Source organism: Mustela putorius, unplaced genomic scaffold (assembly GCF_011764305.1).
Source record: "Mustela putorius furo isolate JIRA1106 unplaced genomic scaffold, ASM1176430v1.1 tig00003845_pilon_pilon_pilon, whole genome shotgun sequence".
NCBI lineage: Eukaryota > Metazoa > Chordata > Mammalia > Carnivora > Mustelidae > Mustela > Mustela putorius.
This window is the reverse complement of record NW_025421998.1, coordinates 49,011,020-49,030,169: the sequence shown is the minus strand read 5'-3', so window position 1 is coordinate 49,030,169 and position 19,150 is coordinate 49,011,020. Positions and strand designations below refer to the sequence as shown.

Genomic DNA, 19,150 nt, shown 5'->3' with positions numbered 1-19,150 from the left:
ACCAGAAGGGTCAGGGATTGGATGGGGGCAGGAGGAAGAGAAGGACAGGAGGAAAACATCAATTTCTATAATAATACAAAGAACATTTTTCAGTGTCTTACAAATGACTGCTCATACTCAATACCAGAATACACACTAGATCTTAATAGATAGTATTGTTTCAACAAATTAATTTAATCCTCAGGCATGCTTTAAAATAAGTAATAATGAGCTATGAAATTGTTATGAAGCCTCAGAGGTCATCTGGCTTACTAAGCATAACTGATTTCTGCCTAAGCTTTTGCCATCATGGCGTATGTGAGACTCCCAGATGCCAACACAGCTCAGTCCAAAGTATTCATTTCTTCACATGGACATTACTTATGCTTCCTTCAAAGCCAGTTGTGACCTTCTCTATGATGCTTTCCTCGTTTTCCATAAACTGTTCTTTGAAGTTGGTTCTATTGTTCCCCTCCCCACACTCTCATTCTGTTGCCAAGCCTGTCTCTCCTAGAAGACTAAGAGTGCCTTGCGAGGGGGGCACCATCTTCTCATCTGTCTCTATTCCCAGAACCTATCACAGAACCCGGGCCTTGCAAACAATCAAAAATTTCTCAAAGAATTGTTGGAAAAAAATTGCTTTAGGTATCATCGTGTATCCTATGAGAATTTAGAGAGAGAGAGAGAAAGAGGTCATTAAAACTCTTCAGACAATGTAAGAGACTAGCTCTTTTGAGTAAAGTGGTATACTGAGCAAGATGAAATTATTTTATACTCCATTTATTTATATACTTATAAAACAAAACTAAGTGAAGAAGTAGAACACGTGCCTGAAAATCAGCCATTACCTGTAATAGACAAAGTTACAATCACTTCTTTAAAATAGCAAATGAAGAACACACCATGTAAATATGATGTTGAACTGATAGAAGATGAAGGTGAAACAGGTATGTGGGGGGGATGGGGATTGGGGTTTGGGGCAGGAAAAAGGCCATATCCTCTGAAGGTCAGCCGTTTCCTGGAGCAAGGTGACAGCGTCATACACAGTAGAGAGGAATCAAAATACGTAAAATATACTTCCTGGCATCAAGACCCAATAAACTTTGTTTTGAAAGATAAAATAAATCACCACTCACTCAAAAGGATTTTTACTCAAATATTTAATTTTTTATATATGAAATCATAGCTTAGAAACACAAATTCTAAATATCTTCATATCTAAAATGCCCTCCATGTGTACAGATACAAGTAAAACTGCTTAATATTGACAAAGAACACGTATTTGTATTTTTAAAAGCTTTTATTTATTTGAGAGAGAGAGAGAGAGAGAGCCCAAGAGAGCACAAGCAGGGGGAGTGGGAGGCAGAGGGAGAGGGAGAAACAGATTCCCCACTGAGCAGGAAGCCTGATGTGGGGCTCAATATGGGGCTTGATCCCTGGACTCTAGGATCATGACCAGAGCCGAAGGCAGACACTTAACCCACTGAGCCACCAGGCGTCCCCACCTGTTTCTTTTCACTTATGACAAAGCAGATCTAGAGAAGAAAGACACTGTCTGTAGCATGCTAGAACCAAGTCACGGAGTTACATGGAGTTGCTGTTCTCCGCGGTACTTAGTACACCTAGAAGGCTTTTGTTTTCAAAGGGAAGAAATTCTCAGAACGTTTGTAACCCAAAAATGGCCTGGTCCCTCTTGTTGTCTCAAATGCTCCTCATCAACAGGTCCGTTTGCTTCTGGCTTGTTCTTCTCTTCTCACTCACCATCTTCTCATGGCTTCCCACTATACTGGACTGAGAAAAAGTCCTCTGCTCCATCACAAGCGAGCTTACTTCCAACTCCATGGCATCCAAATATAGCAGGTTTCCTTCCACAAGGGGTGAAAGAAGAGGTGAGAGATGCGGGCACCGGCCTCCACACTGCACCGTGGTACCAAACAGGGAAGGTGCTCTGCGGGCGCAGCACATCAGAGCAACGCGCTCTATCCATCAGGGTTCTCCTGAGAAGGAGATCTAACAGATATATATTTAGAAATAGAGATTTATTTTAAGGAATTGGCTCATGCATTTGTGGGGCCAGCATGTCCAAAATGTGTGGGAGGACAGCAGCTTGACAATTCAGGCAGGTTTTCTCTGATACAGTCTGGAGGAAGAATTCTGTCTTCCTTAAGAAACCTCAGTCCTGGGATGCCTGGGTGGCTCAGTGGGTTAGGCCTCTGCCTTCCACTCAGGCCCTGATCTCAGGGTCTTGGGATCGAGTCCCACATCAGGCTCTCTGCTCAGCGGAGAGCCTGCTTCCCCCTCTCTCTCTGCCTGCCTCTCTGCTTACTTGTGATCTCTCTCTCTCTCTCTCTCTCTATCAGATAAATAAATAAAATCTTTTTAAAAAAGAAAAGAAACCTCAGTCTTGGGGTGCCTGGGTGACTCAGCTGGTTGGGCGTCTGCTTTCAGCTCCGGTCATGATACAGGGTCCTGGAATTAAGCCCCGCAAAGGGCTCCCTGCTCAGTGGGGAGTCTGCTTCTCCTTCTCCCTCTGCCCCTCCTTCCTGCTCCTGCCCTCGCTCACACGCTCTCTTTCCAATAAATAAAATCTTCTTAAAAAAAAAAAAAAAAAGGGAGAAGAAGAAGAAGAAAGAACCTGTCTTTGTTCTTAAGTTTTTCCACAGACTGGATAAGGCAGACCACAATGGGAGTAATCTACTAAACTTAAAGTTAATTGAGTGTAAAGGTTAAGTCTAAAACAATGCCTTCAAATCAGTAGCTACAGTAGCATTCAACCAAACAAACATTTGGCACCACTGCCTGGTCGAATTGACAGATAAAATTAACCAGCACATATGCAAACTTCAATTCTTGGGCTTGATGCCTATTGCCCAATTCAATTAAATTTGGGAGCAGGATTGTCACTCTCTATTTCTTTGAGTCTTAGAGTCAAAAAGATCAAAGGCATGAATAATATGATAGTTATAATTCTTTTAACCCCATAGTTTCAAAGAATCCTTTTGGAAGTCTACCAAATCCTTCCTATATTAATGAAATTCTTACAAGTCTAAATAGCCAACAATAAGTAACTACTGCCCACTGTACACCCAAAGCCAGAGACAAGATATCCCAACTAGAACAAAGGTTGGCAAATTTTCTCTATATAAGCCTAGATATTGATCATCCGTCCTCATGGATCACACGGTCTCTGCCACAACTAGTTGATTCTGCAACTCTAACACAAAAACAGCAGTAAACCAATGAGCAGAGCCGTGTTCCAATAACATTTCATTCACAGATACTGAAATTGAAATTCACGTAATTTTCATGTGCACCAAATATTATTCTTCCTATGATTTTTTTAATCATTTAAAACTATAAAGCCCTTCTTTGTTGGCAGGCTATCCAATAACAAGCAGTGGGATGGATATGACCCAAGAGCCATAGCTTGCTGACCTTTGCTCTAGGAGGCAGGGTAGCAGAGACTAAAACGTTAAAACAGGATGAATAATTGCCTTACCGGATATTTTTACAAGATGAGTCAGAGGATGGAACAATAATCCAAAAAAATCTAGATAAATAGAATAGGTCAGAGACTGTAAAGAAATAGTAAAGGAGCAGGTAATGGGCTGAAAAAAAATGACTATACTGTAAATACTACATTATATAACAAAAGAATAGGATATAAATATTCTATTATTTGTAATAAACATATAATAATATTTATTAAACATTTTATAAATATTATTTTATGTGGCAAGAGATGTGACTAAATTAAAAAATCTTAAAAAGAGGAGCTTATCCTGGCTTATCAGGTAGACCTTAGATGTCATCACAAGTATCCTTATAAGAGAGGCAGAAGGAGACACACAGAGAGGAGATGGCCACGTAACGACAGAGGCAGAGGGTGGCATGGCTCGAAGTCAAGGAATGCCCTCAGCTACCTGAAGATAGAAGAGGCAAAGAACAGATTCTCCCCCGGGGCTCTCAGAGAGAGTGCAACCCTGATGATGTCTTCGTTTTGGACTTCTGGTCTCCCAAACTGTGGGAATAAATTTCTATTGAGTTTAAGCTGCCATGTTTGTGGTAACTCATCCAAGAAACCCTACGAAACTAACACAGAACAATTCACACAGTAGGCACTGGACAAGTCAGGAATCTCCATTACAGAAAGCTGCCTGCTATTTTACCACTAGTGGAATCCTACCATGCGGCTGGAGTGAAGTATTCAGGTATCCTTGTCAGCACCCTCCTAGAAGACCAAATGCTTTATTTACAGCAGCAGCATCTCAACAAAATGTGAAAAATGTCTTCTGCTCTGTAAGTTACCAACTTACAGGGTCATTAATAATAAGAATATTTTCCCTTTTGAAAAACAACATCTACAACTAAAAGAGAGAAATACTCTTCCAGGTCACAGACTAGGCATTGTGCTTTTATTGAGAACAGTATCTAGAACATTCACAAATATCTCCGCTCAGATTTTTCTTTTCTAAGTAGGGGAAGAAAGGGGCTACTCCCATCAGTAGACCTCTCTGTCAAAAGTATTTTTCACCAAATTCACTCTGCTGTGTCTCTCACATAGGCATCAGACTATCCCTATCGCTAATACAAAGTGCTCCTTCTTGAAAAACACTGAAGAGAGTTTATCAGCATGTCACTTTAACACATCATCACCAGTTTCATGGCTTAAAAGAACAGATTTATTCTGCTGCAATTTTGGAAGTCAGAAGTCCAACATGGGTTGTTAAATCACATGTCAATAAGACTGCATTCCTTCTGGAAGCTCTGGGGGCAAATCCCTGTCCTTGCCTTTTCCACCTTCTAGAAGACACTTGCATTCCATTGCCTGTGACCACTTCCACCATCTTCAAAGCCGACATCGTAGCATATTCAAATCTCTTAGTCTACAACCTGTTTCCCCAAGCACATCTCCTTCTTTGAGGATAGCTCTCCTGCATCCCTCTTATAATGACCTTTGTGATTACATAGGGCTTTCCCAGATAATCCAGAATAATTGCCCCATCTCAAAATGCTTTACTTAATCACACTGCGAAGTCCCTATTGCTGTGGAAGGTCACATAACAATCCGTAGCCAAAGATTAGGATGTGTACCTTTGGGGGCAGAGAGATATTATTGAGCCTACTTTAGAGGGTTCTGAGGTCATTGACAACTGAGCAACCATAGAATCATTCCTATTCCAAATACTTGAAGATATTGTAAAAGATTGTAATATTTTATTTAAATATATACCTGAGCACCAAGAAACAATGGTTAAGTCCTATAGGCCAGAAAGGAAGTGGAACTGCAAGGTCAAAAATACAATCATAGAGCTGGTGGGGGTGGGGCAGGAGTTCTGGATGGGAAGGATAGGAAGGAGTTCCTAGATCAGAACAGTCCCTAAAAAGGAAGGACTTGGGTTTCAAACCAGGCAGGACTGGGATAGAGAGCTAAGACTACTTACGAGCATTTCTAGAAAGCTATACTTTCAGTGTAAGGTGTTATAGAAAAACTATACTACCACACCCAGGGTGATAGCAAAGATATTTGAGTCCCTTCAGAAAGTGTTTTGCCAGAAAGAGAAGCTCTAGGCCTAGAGTCTGGGTCTAAATGTCACAACCCAGGCATGTAGGAAATGGATTCTGATCAATCAACCAAGCAATTCAGATAAAAGCTGATCACAGGCAGTGATGGGATCTAGGGAAGGAAAACTCTCAGAAGGAAATCCAGAATAATTCAGGAGGGACATCTGCAAATTAGAGTCCTCACACCAGTCCCAAAGACAAAAGAAAAAACTTTTCTGTCAATCAAAAATCACAAAACACATAAGTGAAAAAAAAAAAAAAAAAAAAAGAACTACACTAGAGAGAGAAGACAGACACAGCAAAAGAAGAATTAGAGCCCCCAAGAAGTTGAGGTAATAGAACTAACCAAAATTATGAACTAACTAAAATTATGATGTTTAAACGGACTAAAAAGATAAAAGGATAAAAACAATATGGACAAAAAAAAAATTTTTTAAGAGAGACTTGGAAAAAGAGCCAATAGAGGAAAGCCAAAGTAGAAAGAAGAGAAACGTGTTAGAGGAAAGATAAATAACGCTTCCTTAAAAAAGAAAAGAATGACAGGCCTTCAGAAAAATTATTTTTTAAGAAAAAGAATAAGGCTAAATTCCCCCAAAATGTCATTAGCTGATTAAGAATAGCTATCGAAAACTCAAAACAAAAATCATATTCAATAATAAAACCTGAGAAACATTTCCTTCAAAATTGAGGATTAAGACCAGGGTGTTGTCACCCCTTCTATTCAGCATTATAGTGGAGATCTTAGACAACTGAGTAAGAGTGAAGCTTCAGAGGAAACACAGCTGTCATTATTCATATTAACAGCAGTAGCCACATGAGAAATAAAACAAGAGACTGCAAATATTAAAACTGGTAAGATAGAGAAAAGTTACTATGACCAGAAACAATACACAAACATCAACAGCATCCTGATGCACACCCTCCAAAATTTGTTATTCATTTTTTTAGGATGTGATTTTTAATGGGCCCCACAAATATCAGGTATATATAAGTAAATCTAAGAAAGGTATTATAAGACCTTCAAGGTGAAAATTGTGAAATTAATTGAAGCAAACAAAAAACTGCATTAATGAAGAGATATAACATGTTCATGGGGGGAACACTTATTTATAATAAGCCATCGATTTGCCTCCAATTTAGCCTACAAATTCAATCTATTTCTTTTTTTTTTTTTAAGATCTTATTTATTTGACACAGAGAGATCAAAAGTAGATATAGAGGCAGGCAGAGAGAGAAAAGGGAGTAAGCAGGCTCCCTGCTGAGCAGATAGCCTGATGCAGGACTTGATTCCAGGACCCTGAGATCATGACCTGAGCTGAAGGCAGAGGCTTAACCCACTGAGCCACCCAGGTGCCCAAATTCAATCTGTTTCTAATTAAAGTCTCAATAACTTTTTTTAGGGTGGAACTTGATACAACAATCCATTAATTTCCATGGAAGAATAAATGTCACTTGTTGCCCAAGGACTAGGAACATCTTTTAAGATTAAAGAGAAAAGCTGTATCTGCTCCATTCCTTCTCAGCCCAGAGGCACCTTTGCCAGCACCATGCTTAAGAAATGATCTTAGCAGCAAATCAGCCTTCAACTAACCATTCCAGACTCTCTATTTGTTGTTGTTTTCACCAAGCTCTGAAAAACCTGGGCCTGACTCAACATCTTTGGGGCAGGTTTTATTTATGTTTTTAATCAGTAAAATTAAACAAATAAAACTAAAAAACTAAGTTAAAAATTCAAACAAATATAACAACTTGTTGTAATGGTTCGATAATTAAAACCAAGTAGTTGACACAGATCTAAATAAACCAACAGTGTAGGCTTGGAGGGAGATGAAACTCCAAATCAGTAGGGAGAGAGGAGGCTTTCAATAATAGCACTGTGATAATTACCTGCACATTCTGAAAAAGAATAGTAGTCACTGTCTCACACCACAGATTTAAATCCTAAATATGAAATAAAACCAAACTTTTAGGAAAAAAAAATAAAGAAAAATGTTTTGACATTGTAGTTAAAGAAAAACTTCTTAAACAACCCCCCCAATCAAGTATCATACTAATGTAGTGTCTACTATGTGCAAGGAAGTATTCTGAATGCTTTACATTCACTAACTAATTTCATCTTCACAATAACCCTCAGAGGTAGGTAGTACTACTGCCTCCATTTTCCAGATGGGGAAAGTCAGACACAAAGATGTTAAGTAACTTGCCTAAGATTACACAGCAAGGAAAGGACAGAACTGGGATATGAACACAAGCTGTATGGCAGCAGATTCTGTGTTCTTACCTATCACTCTATACACCACATTAAAATTTTAAGATTCTACACAATAAAAATCATCAGACAGGGGCACCTGGGTGGCTCAGTGTGTTAAAGCCTCTGCCTTTAGCTCAGGACATGATCCCAGGGTACTGGGATTGAGCTCTGGCATTGGGCTCTATGCTCAGCGGGGAGCCTGCTTCCTCCTCTCTCTCTGCCTGCTTCTCTGCCTACCTGTGATCTCAATCTCTCTCTCTCTCTCTGTTAAATAAATAAAATTTTTTTTAAAAATCATCAGAAAATGTAGGATAAGCTCAAAACTATAAGATATTTTGAGCTCATATATATCAAAAAATGCCCACAAATCAATTCAAAAGAACAAAAAGCACAGAGTAAAGCAGACAAAGATAATAAGAGGCAATCTGCCAAGGAAGAATCCAAAAGGCAATCAATACCTGAAAGATGTTAAATCTCATTATACAATCAAGAAAACAAAAATCACAGCAATGGAAAATCATCTCACATGCACCAGATTGGGCAGGATTAAGCCTGATGATACTGAGAGGATCTATAATTCATTCAAGTCAAAGTGTAATTTTTGAAGCCACTTCATAGAACAATCCGGAAGCACCTAAGAAAACTAAAAATACATATCCCTTATTAACTAGCAATTCTGCTTCTAGATTAAAACCCAAAAGAAATACCCATGTCCCCAACTAGACATGATACATCAGGATTTTGCTGCAGCCTTGTCACAGTAAAAAACTGAAAACCACTTCAGAAACCATGACTATGGCATTCATAAACCCTGATGTGACCACACAGTAGAATACAAAAGATTTTTATCTATTTCTATTAAATCAATAAATTTCAAATAAATTACATAAATATAGAAGGCATACCACTTAATAAATTTTCAAGCACACAAAAAGTTACTCTATTTATGTTTTGTTGTTTTGTTTTTTTTTAAGTGGGGGGAGAGAAAGAGAGAGAAAATCTCAAGCAAGCTCCACACCCAGCACTGAGCCTGACACAGGGCTCCCTCTCCCAAATCTGAGCTGAAAGCAAGAGTCAGACGCTTAACTGACTCAGCCACCCAGGTGCCCCACAAAAAGTCATCTTTGTGGTTGACTAATATCTCAAACTGTCATAAGTACATAAACGTGCATGGAAATGACAGGTGTTGATTTTAGAACAGTGATGACTTTTTTTTTTTTTAAGATTTTATTTATTTATTTGACAGAGAGAGATCACAAGTAGATGGAGAGGCAGGCAGAGAGAGAGAGAGAGAGAGAGGGAAGCAGGCTCCCCGCTGAGCACAGAGCCCGATGCGGGACTCGATCCCAGGATCCCGAGATCATGACTTGAGCCGAAGGCAGCGGCTTAACCCACTGAGCCACCCAGGCGCCCCCAGTGATGACTTTTGAGGGGAAAAATGGGAAAGGAGATGGAGGCGGCCTTTAGCAGTGTAACACTTAACTTATAAAAACAGGGAGACATGGCAAAACACTGGCATCTGTGGAATCAGCCTGTTGGGTTCCCAAGAGTCTACCATTATATCTTCTCTGCACATGAAATATTTCCTAACTAAAACCAGCCTTGAAAATGTAACAGCTTCTTTCTTACCATGGCACCAATTTTAAATTATGCTATTTTGCTTTCCTCCGTCAATTGGTCCAACTTTCCTCATTGAGCCTTTGTTTCCACTGTTCCCCAAACACAGGCCCATAAATCAAGATATTCTCAATCATCTCTCAAATATTTCATATTAATTTTAATCTGTGCATCTTCAAGGACTGTCCATATTCTCTCCTATGATGGGCTCCCAGTTAGGAAAAAGGAAGGCTTTCAAATGACGGTAGTATACACCTGAAGGCAGGAGGCAATGATCTGTTATATCTTCACTTGTTTACAACAGAAAGCAAAGGTTTGGACTGGTCACACTTGGATGGTCGCATGTGTGAAAAAGACACCACCCTTTTTCTCCTTCTTGTGCCTAAGTCTCAGGCATAGGCATGTGGACACACACACAAATACACATTCTCATCTGTAAGCTGGAATAGAACATTGAGCTAACCGTCCAATCCGAAACAAATTCTGCAGTTATAACTACAACAGTATGACTGTCCGAACATAAACCTATTTGGGCTAGTCAATTCTGTGATAAACCCCCAAAATATCTTTTAATAAAATAATTGAAAACAACATAAATATTACAATCTGTGTAGCTAATGTTTCTAACACATTGCAAAACAGAGCCCACAAGTATTCATAATTAATTTTTAAAATTAGAAATCCCACCCAAAGGTTCATGTTATGTCTTTAATTAAATTCAATTAATTAAATTTGCCTATCAGAGTTTTTTTAACTTTTACTGTAAAGAAACCCTTTAAAGATAGTAATGAAACTATTTATTTCTGAGTAGTGGTAATTATATGTTTTGGTTGGCTTGTAATTTTGAAGAGAATGGGGCTATATGAAGTCTTCCAAACTAGTGATCTAAAAATTATTGATTCTGATAAAATTAATTCTAACTATATAATTAAAAAGCCTAAGTTTGTCCCTAGAACTTGGTAGACAAAGGAACTGCAAGAATCCTTTGTTCGATAATTAACAACAGTTTCCTATGAGACCAATTGTAATAGAAAGTAAATTTAGACCTATGACAAATAGTTTCCTTCCTTTGGGATACAGAATACTGATAAAAACAGATTATGGATCTGTTAACTCGTTGATAGCAATGTTTTTATGAGCAGGAAGCACCAACCTTTCCTGTTTTCTCTTTAAAACAAAGAGAAGTGTATCGCATGAAAAGAGCTTCTAAAAAGAGAGATTAGAAGAGCTATCATGGAAAAGACACACAAAGCAGGATTAGAAAAGTTAACTACAACTCGCATTACTTCCCCAGCCAAGCCCTGAAAGGAGGAGGTGGGGGCAGACACAACAGTTCACAGAGGGTGGACTGTGAGGAAGGTGCTAGTGGAAGAGACAAGGCAATCCTAACCAGGGCTCACAAGATAGCAGAAATTCGCAGAACACCAAAGCCCAAGGCTACCTGGCCAGTCATCGATTCCCTTCCATTTTATAGTTGATAAGAGTAACAAAAGTCCATGCCCAGTGACACGGAGGCAGAACTGTGGCAAACTTTCTGCTTGGTGTGTTTTTTTTTTTTTTCTCCCTGTGGGAACATATCATAGTGTGTGTAGCATTATATTTATGCAATTTTTAACACCGAGATATAATACTAACAACAATGTTATAGTGCTTAAGATACAGTTCTTGCTTTGTAGCCAGATCCTTGTGGGTTTGCATAGCATCTCTTCAACTTACTCCCCAGGAGACCTGGTTGCATAGCCACATAAAAACAGAAGAGTGAAGTCTTCTACTTATATGACTTTTCCATTTGTTAACTACCAAATTCATTTTACTTCCCCTTTATCCACCCCAGAAATGTTGGCACATACACTGACATTCACACAAAAGTCTATAGTGCACTGTCCAGAGTAAGGGAGCAAGAAGGAAAGTGTTTATCTTCGACATCACTCTAGCACATAAAATTATTCAAAATAAGCATGCATGTACTTGTAAACTTGTGGATACATGCAACACCATTACAGAACAAAGAAAAAAATACGTTGTGCATAATGATCTTTATAATCTAGCTTAAAAGTATGTGTTGAAATATTAAACCACCACACTAAACTTTTCAAATGATGAAGTTGCTAGCATATTCTAGAAGGAGGAACAGAAGAACAAAAGTACCACCCAGAAGAGGAATGACCTCTGTAATAGACATATTTTGCCTAGCACATCCATCTCCTATAAGCCTCTTAATCATGGTGTTTTACAGCCCCATCTGACCACCACCAGCACAGAGACACACAACATAGGTCTCTCAATCCTGGTTGCCCAGCCTCCTATCCACAGTGATTGATCCATGGAATGGGTCCATAAACGATGGGTCAATCAGCTGCTCCTTTCCATAATGAAAGGATATTGAAAGGAAAATAAATGGGTTCCTCTGGCATACCAAGCTATAAGAACAATTAAAATTGATGCTGCCAGTGGCCACTTTGGCACATGGAAAAAATCTATCTTCAAAAAGAATGTAAGCAGTGTCAAGCTGAGCTGAGAAAAAAGGAGCAAGAGAGTTCTGACTCTTTCTGAGCCCCTTGATCCAGCCATACTTGACAATCCACCTCTTTGGATGTCCCAATTCCATGTATGCTTACAAGGGTTTGTGCTCTCTCAAAAACATATTCTTTAAAGCTCATGTAAAACCCATAAGGAATTCTGGTTAATATAAGCTTCATCTCCCAAGTGTTGATCATAAATTTTTTAATATCTTCCAACTTTCAGAGCTTTTGTCTACCTTCACAATTAGAACCACATTCCCCACCTAGACTAACACAAAGTACTTCACCTTGAATGTAGGCTTTTAAAAAACATAAGCACCCCCCATTTTGGCTGAAAAGACCTCCTGGAAACTTGAAGGACAAAACAAGAAGGGAAATCAGTGATCCAGAGAAATGCCCTATACCATCTTCTGTCTGCAAACAGCCTGTCTAGACTTACCAAACTTAACTCCAGCCTGAACTCTACCGCAGAGCAGGTCAGTGGTTGCTTGCAGATTGGGAGCAGGGGTTGTGCAGCAGGAGGGAGGAATTACAAGGGAGGATAAGCAAACGGTGGGGGACAAGGTCTTGAATGTGGCCACTGGGTTCAGAGGTTAATGTATATACCAAAATTTACTAAATTTCTACTGTAAATACATGCAGCTTATGGTATATAAATAATACCTCAATAAAACTTTTAACAAAAGACACAGCTTTCCAAGCAAAAGCATTTTCCAAAAAAAAAAAAAAAAAGCATTTTACAGTATCATCCTTCTTCGGGAATGGAGCAAATCATAATGCCTAGAGTTGCCAATGCAACTTAGTGAAAAGGAAGAAAGTTACAAGCCAAGAAGGGTAGAGAAGGAACACAATGATGACTGGGACATTGATAAGACCCTTGAATCATGTCCCTGCTCTAGACTACCTGCTTCTGGACACATGAAAATAATAAAGCTTACTATTTTAAGCAGCAGTAGCTGGATTTGTATTACCAAGGGCTGGACTCTATTCCAGATACAGTGGTCTTTGGTCTTTTTCTAAAGCCAGTAAGATCTGGTCCTTTCCAGGGGGGCAACCAGTTGTTTCTCATCTTGGAATAAAGTCCAAATCCCAGGCTAACAAATTCAAGGACGTGAAGAGCCTGGATGACTGCTGGAGGTAATTCATTAGCCATTATTCCCCACTTCCAGCCAGACTTCAAATTCTTTCAAAGAGCCTTCTATACTTTAAGTGCCACATAAGCGAGGCACATGTTTTTCTGATATTCCTAGCTCCTGGCAAAGTGCCTGGTACAGAAGAGGTACTCAAAATACACTGCTGAATCAAAGAGCTCATGAAATTGCTCACTATGCTTTAAGGACAGGTAAATGCTTCTTCCCTAAACAGTAATATTTGGGGGAAAGAAACTCAGCCTAATGATGTCTCAGATTATTCTTTCTCTATATAACTTGTAAAAATTGGGGCACCTGGGTGGCTTAGCGGGTTAAGCCTCTGCCTTCAGCTCAGGTCATGATTTCAGGGTCCTGGGATCAAGCCCCACATCGGGCTCTCTGCTCAGTGGGGAACCTGTCCCCCACCCCCCACCACCCACTTGTGATCTATTTCTCTGTGTCAAATAAAATTTAAAAAATAATTTTAAAAAATTTCTTTCTTTCTTTCAGATACCCACCCCATTTCAAAACAAGAGGCAAAAAGCAACTTGAACTATTCTTAAAATATTTCTCATTACTTCTGCATGGTTTTTTTTAGCCTCTGAATTCTACCAGGGTAAGTGAATTGCTTTGAGGATGAAAGAGGAATAGAGAACATTGGACAAAACTGGATTTGATTTTGTATTAAGTTCTTCAAAAATATTTTATCAGCACTAAAGAGAGAGAAGTGACGATAAGTGTGAAGGATAAGAAATCTAAAACAGGAGTAAGATTCAGAGGGACTATACCACCAAAATGTAGCCCAGCATCCACAGACACATGAGGAAAGCAAAGACCACAGACAGCCTTCCCTGTTCCTGCTTCAACATTCCTCACCAGCAATTACACTTGATCACTGAACTCTCCCTCTGAACTTCTGCCTAATGTGGAAAAAAAAAAAACAAACAAACAAAAACTGAAGAACAGCTCAGCGATGACCAAGCATGCGTTTCTAGTATGACGCCAAACATCTGGATAGAAACTTGAAAATTCTATAAATAATCTAGATCCTGTTAAATACCCACACGTTTAGTGTTGAAGCCAGAAACGGAGATCCTGGACCTCCGTTCCTGGTTTCGTTTTTATTCTTCAAATGACACAAAGACACCCCACGTGCCTTTGTCACATATTTTCCTTCCTTATGTTCTCCATGGTGCCAAGCAGATTTTCTATTCACAAAACACATATACATGTTACATAATACCTGCTAAGAAGAAGTTATATAAAAGGATTCAAAAATATGGGATCCTGACTAATGTTCCAAGGGGAAGAGTTCAAGGCGGCCCTCACAGCTGTCAACCAAGTGCCAACTTCCCCCCTACTCCTGCCCGCCATGGGGCAGTTCTGGTAGACAAGAAGTGGGGTTACAGGCACAACAGCCCTGCACTGATTCTCTCATTCAATTAACTAAATGTCAACCATATGCCAGGGCTGTGCTGAGCCATCAGGAGAGGAAAAATGATGAAGACCCTGTCCATACTGTCGAGGGGCAGAGTTTGCCCTATAAAAAGCAGGATAACTGCTCTTTCCAACAACCTCATGGGTCAATTCCAGAACTGAGTCTTAGCCCCCCATCTTACTTAACAGCATTTGAGACAGATGTTCAATTTTGCTTCCTTAAAATAACTTGCATTTGGCTTCAAGGAAACCAACCTCTACCTCTTACCTTCTTGGGCTCCTTTCCTGGTTCCTACTTGTCTTCTGAGCTCTTATTTAAAAGGCCCCTTGGTTCACACCACAGATGACGGCATTTCTCCATCTATCCTCACTAACTTGTGGATCTCATCCAGCATCAACCTTAAAGCCCATTCTCTATGTTGGTGGTCACCAGGATTTTAACTTCCAGCTACTCCTCTCCCCTGAACTCCACTGTTGTCAGCCTCCCTACTGGGTGACATCTCTGTTTGGGTATCTGATTGGAATCACATCTAATACTGAACCCCTTATCTTCCTCCCAAAGCCTCCTCCTCCACCCAGTCTCCCCATTCCTATTAATAGAAGATCCATCCTACCAGTTGCTTAGGCCATAAATCATGAGTAATCCATGGCTCCTCTGTTTTTCTCACACCCCGTTCCAATCCACCAGAAAGCTATGTTGGCTCAACTTTCAAAATACACCCCAAATTGGACTATCTCCCTTACACTGACATCACACCAGTCCAAGCCCTCCACATCTCTTCCCTAAATGACTGCAGTAGCCTTCCATATAATCTCACTACTTCCACTGCGGTGGTCTATAATCCATTCTCAATTCGGTGGCCAGACAACATTTTAAAGGAAAAATCAGGCCCAAAGCTACCAAGGGCTACCCGGTTCACTCTATAGAAAAGCTCTTATCCTTCCAGGGGACTCAAGGCTTTCATACCTGCATCTCACACCTTCTCTGACTCACATCCTACACCCCTCCATGCCCTGCTCACTCTGTCCCAGTCACAATGGACTCATCTCTGTCCCTTGCATAAACCAGGCATTCTCCGCTTCCTCGATCTTCTCAAAATTCCATCTATCTGAAATGCGGTTCCCAGATATCTGTCCTACATCTCCTTCAAATCTTTGTCCCAGTGTTTGTCTTCCCAAGCAGGCGAATCCTGGCCATATATTAAATATGGATTTCTCCTCCCCTACCCACCCAGGCCTCACCATACTTCATTCTTCTTGTGCCATTTCTCTCCACAGCACTTTCTTACCTTTTCATATGATGTATAATTTATTTACTTACTCGCTCACCATCTACTTCATACCATAAACTTAAGACCCATGAAAGCAGCACATTTTGGTTTGCTTTGCTTATTTCTCTTAATGCTCAGTTAATCTTTATTTTTGGAATGAATAAAATGAAACATTATTTGGGAACATCTTATATTTATATAAGATTAAAAATAATGTATTAGACTAATAATATAAAAAATCCTAGCCAACTATGATTTAGAGTACAATTTTATAGGAAGTGGATTTGTTCTTCAAACATTTTAGGAAAACCCGGGAAGTGTATGAAAGGTTGGCCAACAACAGAGGATAAAAGAGTATTTTAAGAAACATATTAGATCCGGGGCACCTGGGTGGTTCAGTGGGTTAAAGCCTCTGCCCTCAGCTCAGGTCATGATCCCAGAGTCCTGGGATCAAGCCCCGCATCGGGCTCTCTGCACAGCGGGGAGACTGCTTCCTCCTCTCTCTCTCTCTTTGCCTGCCTCTCTGCCTACCTGTGATCTCTATCTGTCAAATAAATAAATAAAATCGTAAAAAGGAAAAAGAAAAGAAACATATTAGATCCTAACAGGGATATATAAAAGTAATGTCTACTTATTATTATTTTTTAACCCAATGTTAACTTTAATGTTTTAATATATTTGCCTGCCTCCTAGATTTGACTTTGAATAATTTTTTTTAAAGATTTTATTTATTTATTTAGAGAGACAGAGAGCATGAGGGCAGGGGGAGAAGAAGAGGGAGAGGAGAGAGAATCTCAAGCAGACTCTGTACTGAACCTGGAGCCCAACATAGGGCCTGACCTCCCGACCCTGAGATAACAGCCTGAGCCAAAACCAAAGGTCAGATGCTCAACTGACTGAGCCACCCAGGCACCCCTAATATTTAATCATTTCTGATTAAATATTATAATAATTTTTATCATTTTTATGAAGTTTTCATTAGGAATGTTTTCCAGTGGTGGAAAGGGAACAACCATTTCTGTAAAATCAATTCGAGGAGTATTTAGAGTGTATAGCTTTTACTATACACTCTACAGTTGTTTTTGTTTTTCTTTTTAAAGAAAATGCTACACCCTGAAGGATCTAGCAAAGAGAAAGCTAAGATCCCCGCCAACAATGACAAAAAAAAAAAAAGGTTAATGATCTAGCTGGGGTAAAAAGCAAACACAAAGCTATCTACGATATGGAAAGTTGGGATGGTCAGTGGCAAAGACAAAGTAAAACAAAATCTTACAATACTGACTCTCAGTTCTCACTGTAATTTAGAATTAGCTAGGAAAAAAATAACCACATGCCTTCACTTTCTCCACAGATCTGAATTAATCTGGAGTGGCACTCAAGTAGTAAGATTCCCAAGTAAAAATGTGAGGAAACAATGCCTTCTGACTGAGGAAATAAGAGGCTTTATTTGAGTAACTTTACAAAGACAGAGCAAGGTATTCTAGGCTGAGGGCAGAGGATCAGCAAAAACAGGCAACAAAGGGCATTTTGTGTGGGGAATTCTCTGTGGTGAAAAGATGTCCAGGGCTGCAGATGGGAGTGGCAGATGGTGAAAGATCTCGAAAGACACGTATGGAAGTTGGGTTGATTCTCTAAGAATTTTCACCTATTATCACAAACGGGTTTGGATCACTTGTTTTACAGCGGTAACATAATCTGGAGCATAAATTCAGATGAAAGGGAACACGAACAAAGAGGATCTAAACCTCACCTGCCATCACCAGTGGGGTATGTGTGTGTGTGTGTGTGTGTGTGTGTGTGTGTGTGTTTGAAGTGATAATGGCCCATTTTTAAACCCCTTAAAACTGTATGCAAATCAAGTCACCAAAATATTCAAACCTCACTTTTCAAATATGGGCTGAAATACAATTTTCCCAGAATGAATTGTTTCTTTCTTTGTAATGCCTCTTACATCATTAAACTTTATGAAAGTCAATAACCTTACTCTAAGTAGAGAAATGGCATAAATAGCACATTTTTGTTACCGTTTTTAAATCAAAAGGCTGGAAATTTTACAAACATACTTGGCAAAAAGGCAGACTATAAATATCAGCACAGCAACATCACATGAAAAGCTCAGGTTTTATAAACAGGGAATCATTTTTAAATAAAAAGTGCAAGAAAATAACCAGGCACCACTTAAACATTTTAAATTCATTCAGTAGTTTGAGCGAGAACACGGAGAGAAATAACACAAACCTAAGCACACGTGAAAGTATTAAACAGGAATAATTTGAAAAACGATGATCAGAATTTTGAAAAATAACAGTGTAATCATTTGAAAGAAACAGCAATGAATAGATTTTTCTTTGGCTGAAATACTAGTGTTTCTCATTTATTTTGGAGTTAAGACTGAACAAAATTATAGTTTTCCAGCACTCTAATAACCAGAATGAGACTCAAAAAAATGTATAGGTAAATCATTCCATATTTTACTTACTATACCGCTGTCACTTTTTTTCTTATAACTAAAAGATTAATATTACAACTTTGCTGCCTCCACAGAGCCTGCTTGAGTCAACACCAGCTCTCATGAAGTGCTAGAATTCCAATAGCTTAAAAAATCTTCATTATCACAAGCAGGTTTGTAATTCAGAAATTTAAAATAAACTTTTTCCTCTTGAAGCCGTAACAACTTAATTTTTTCTTTCTGTGGCACATCCAAAGCATTTATCCACATTTTCCCATTTTATCCTAAAAACTCATGAGGGAAGGATGAAAAATATCATCACCAGTTTATAAATGGAAAAACTGAAGCTTGAATAAAGGAAGCTGTTTGGCCAAGATTAAATTCCAAGCAAGTTGTAGAGTTGATATTCAAACTTAAGTTTTCTTCCTGAACCCAATTCTTTCTCTTCCCATAGACTGCAGAGACTTTTTTTTTTTTTTACCTTTATGTATAGTATGTTTTATCTACTTTAAGACAATTCAGTTTCAGGGATATTAAAATGTAAATTCTTGTAAATCAGGGTCTATGAAAGGATATAAATCAGTATAATTTTTGATGCTGTATGGGAATTTTTCCCAAAGCAAGCAAAGTTATGGGGAAAAAAATTGGAAAAAAAAAATCAAGGGGCATCTGGGTGGCTCAGTGGGTCAAAGCCTCTGCTTTCCACTCAGGTCATGATCCCAGGGTCCTGGGAGCGCGTCAGGCTCTCGAGAGCCTGCTTCTCTTCCTCTCTCTCTGCCTGTCTCTCTGCCTACTTGTGATCTCTGTCAAATAAATAAATAAAATCTCAAAAAAAAAAAAATCAAGAAAACAAACTTGGAAAAAATTTAGAAGAATGAATATGGAAAAAGAAACCTCTGAAATGACCCTTCTCATTTTAAGATCAGGTA

General features: G+C 39.1%; 1 protein-coding gene across 1 annotated transcript in view; it reads right to left on the bottom strand.

Annotated features, from left to right (window-relative positions):
* TSPAN13 (tetraspanin 13) overlaps positions 1 to 19,150 on the bottom strand; it is a 33,380-nt gene that overhangs the window by 9,749 nt on the left and 4,481 nt on the right. The gene's annotated exons all lie outside the window — the stretch shown is intronic.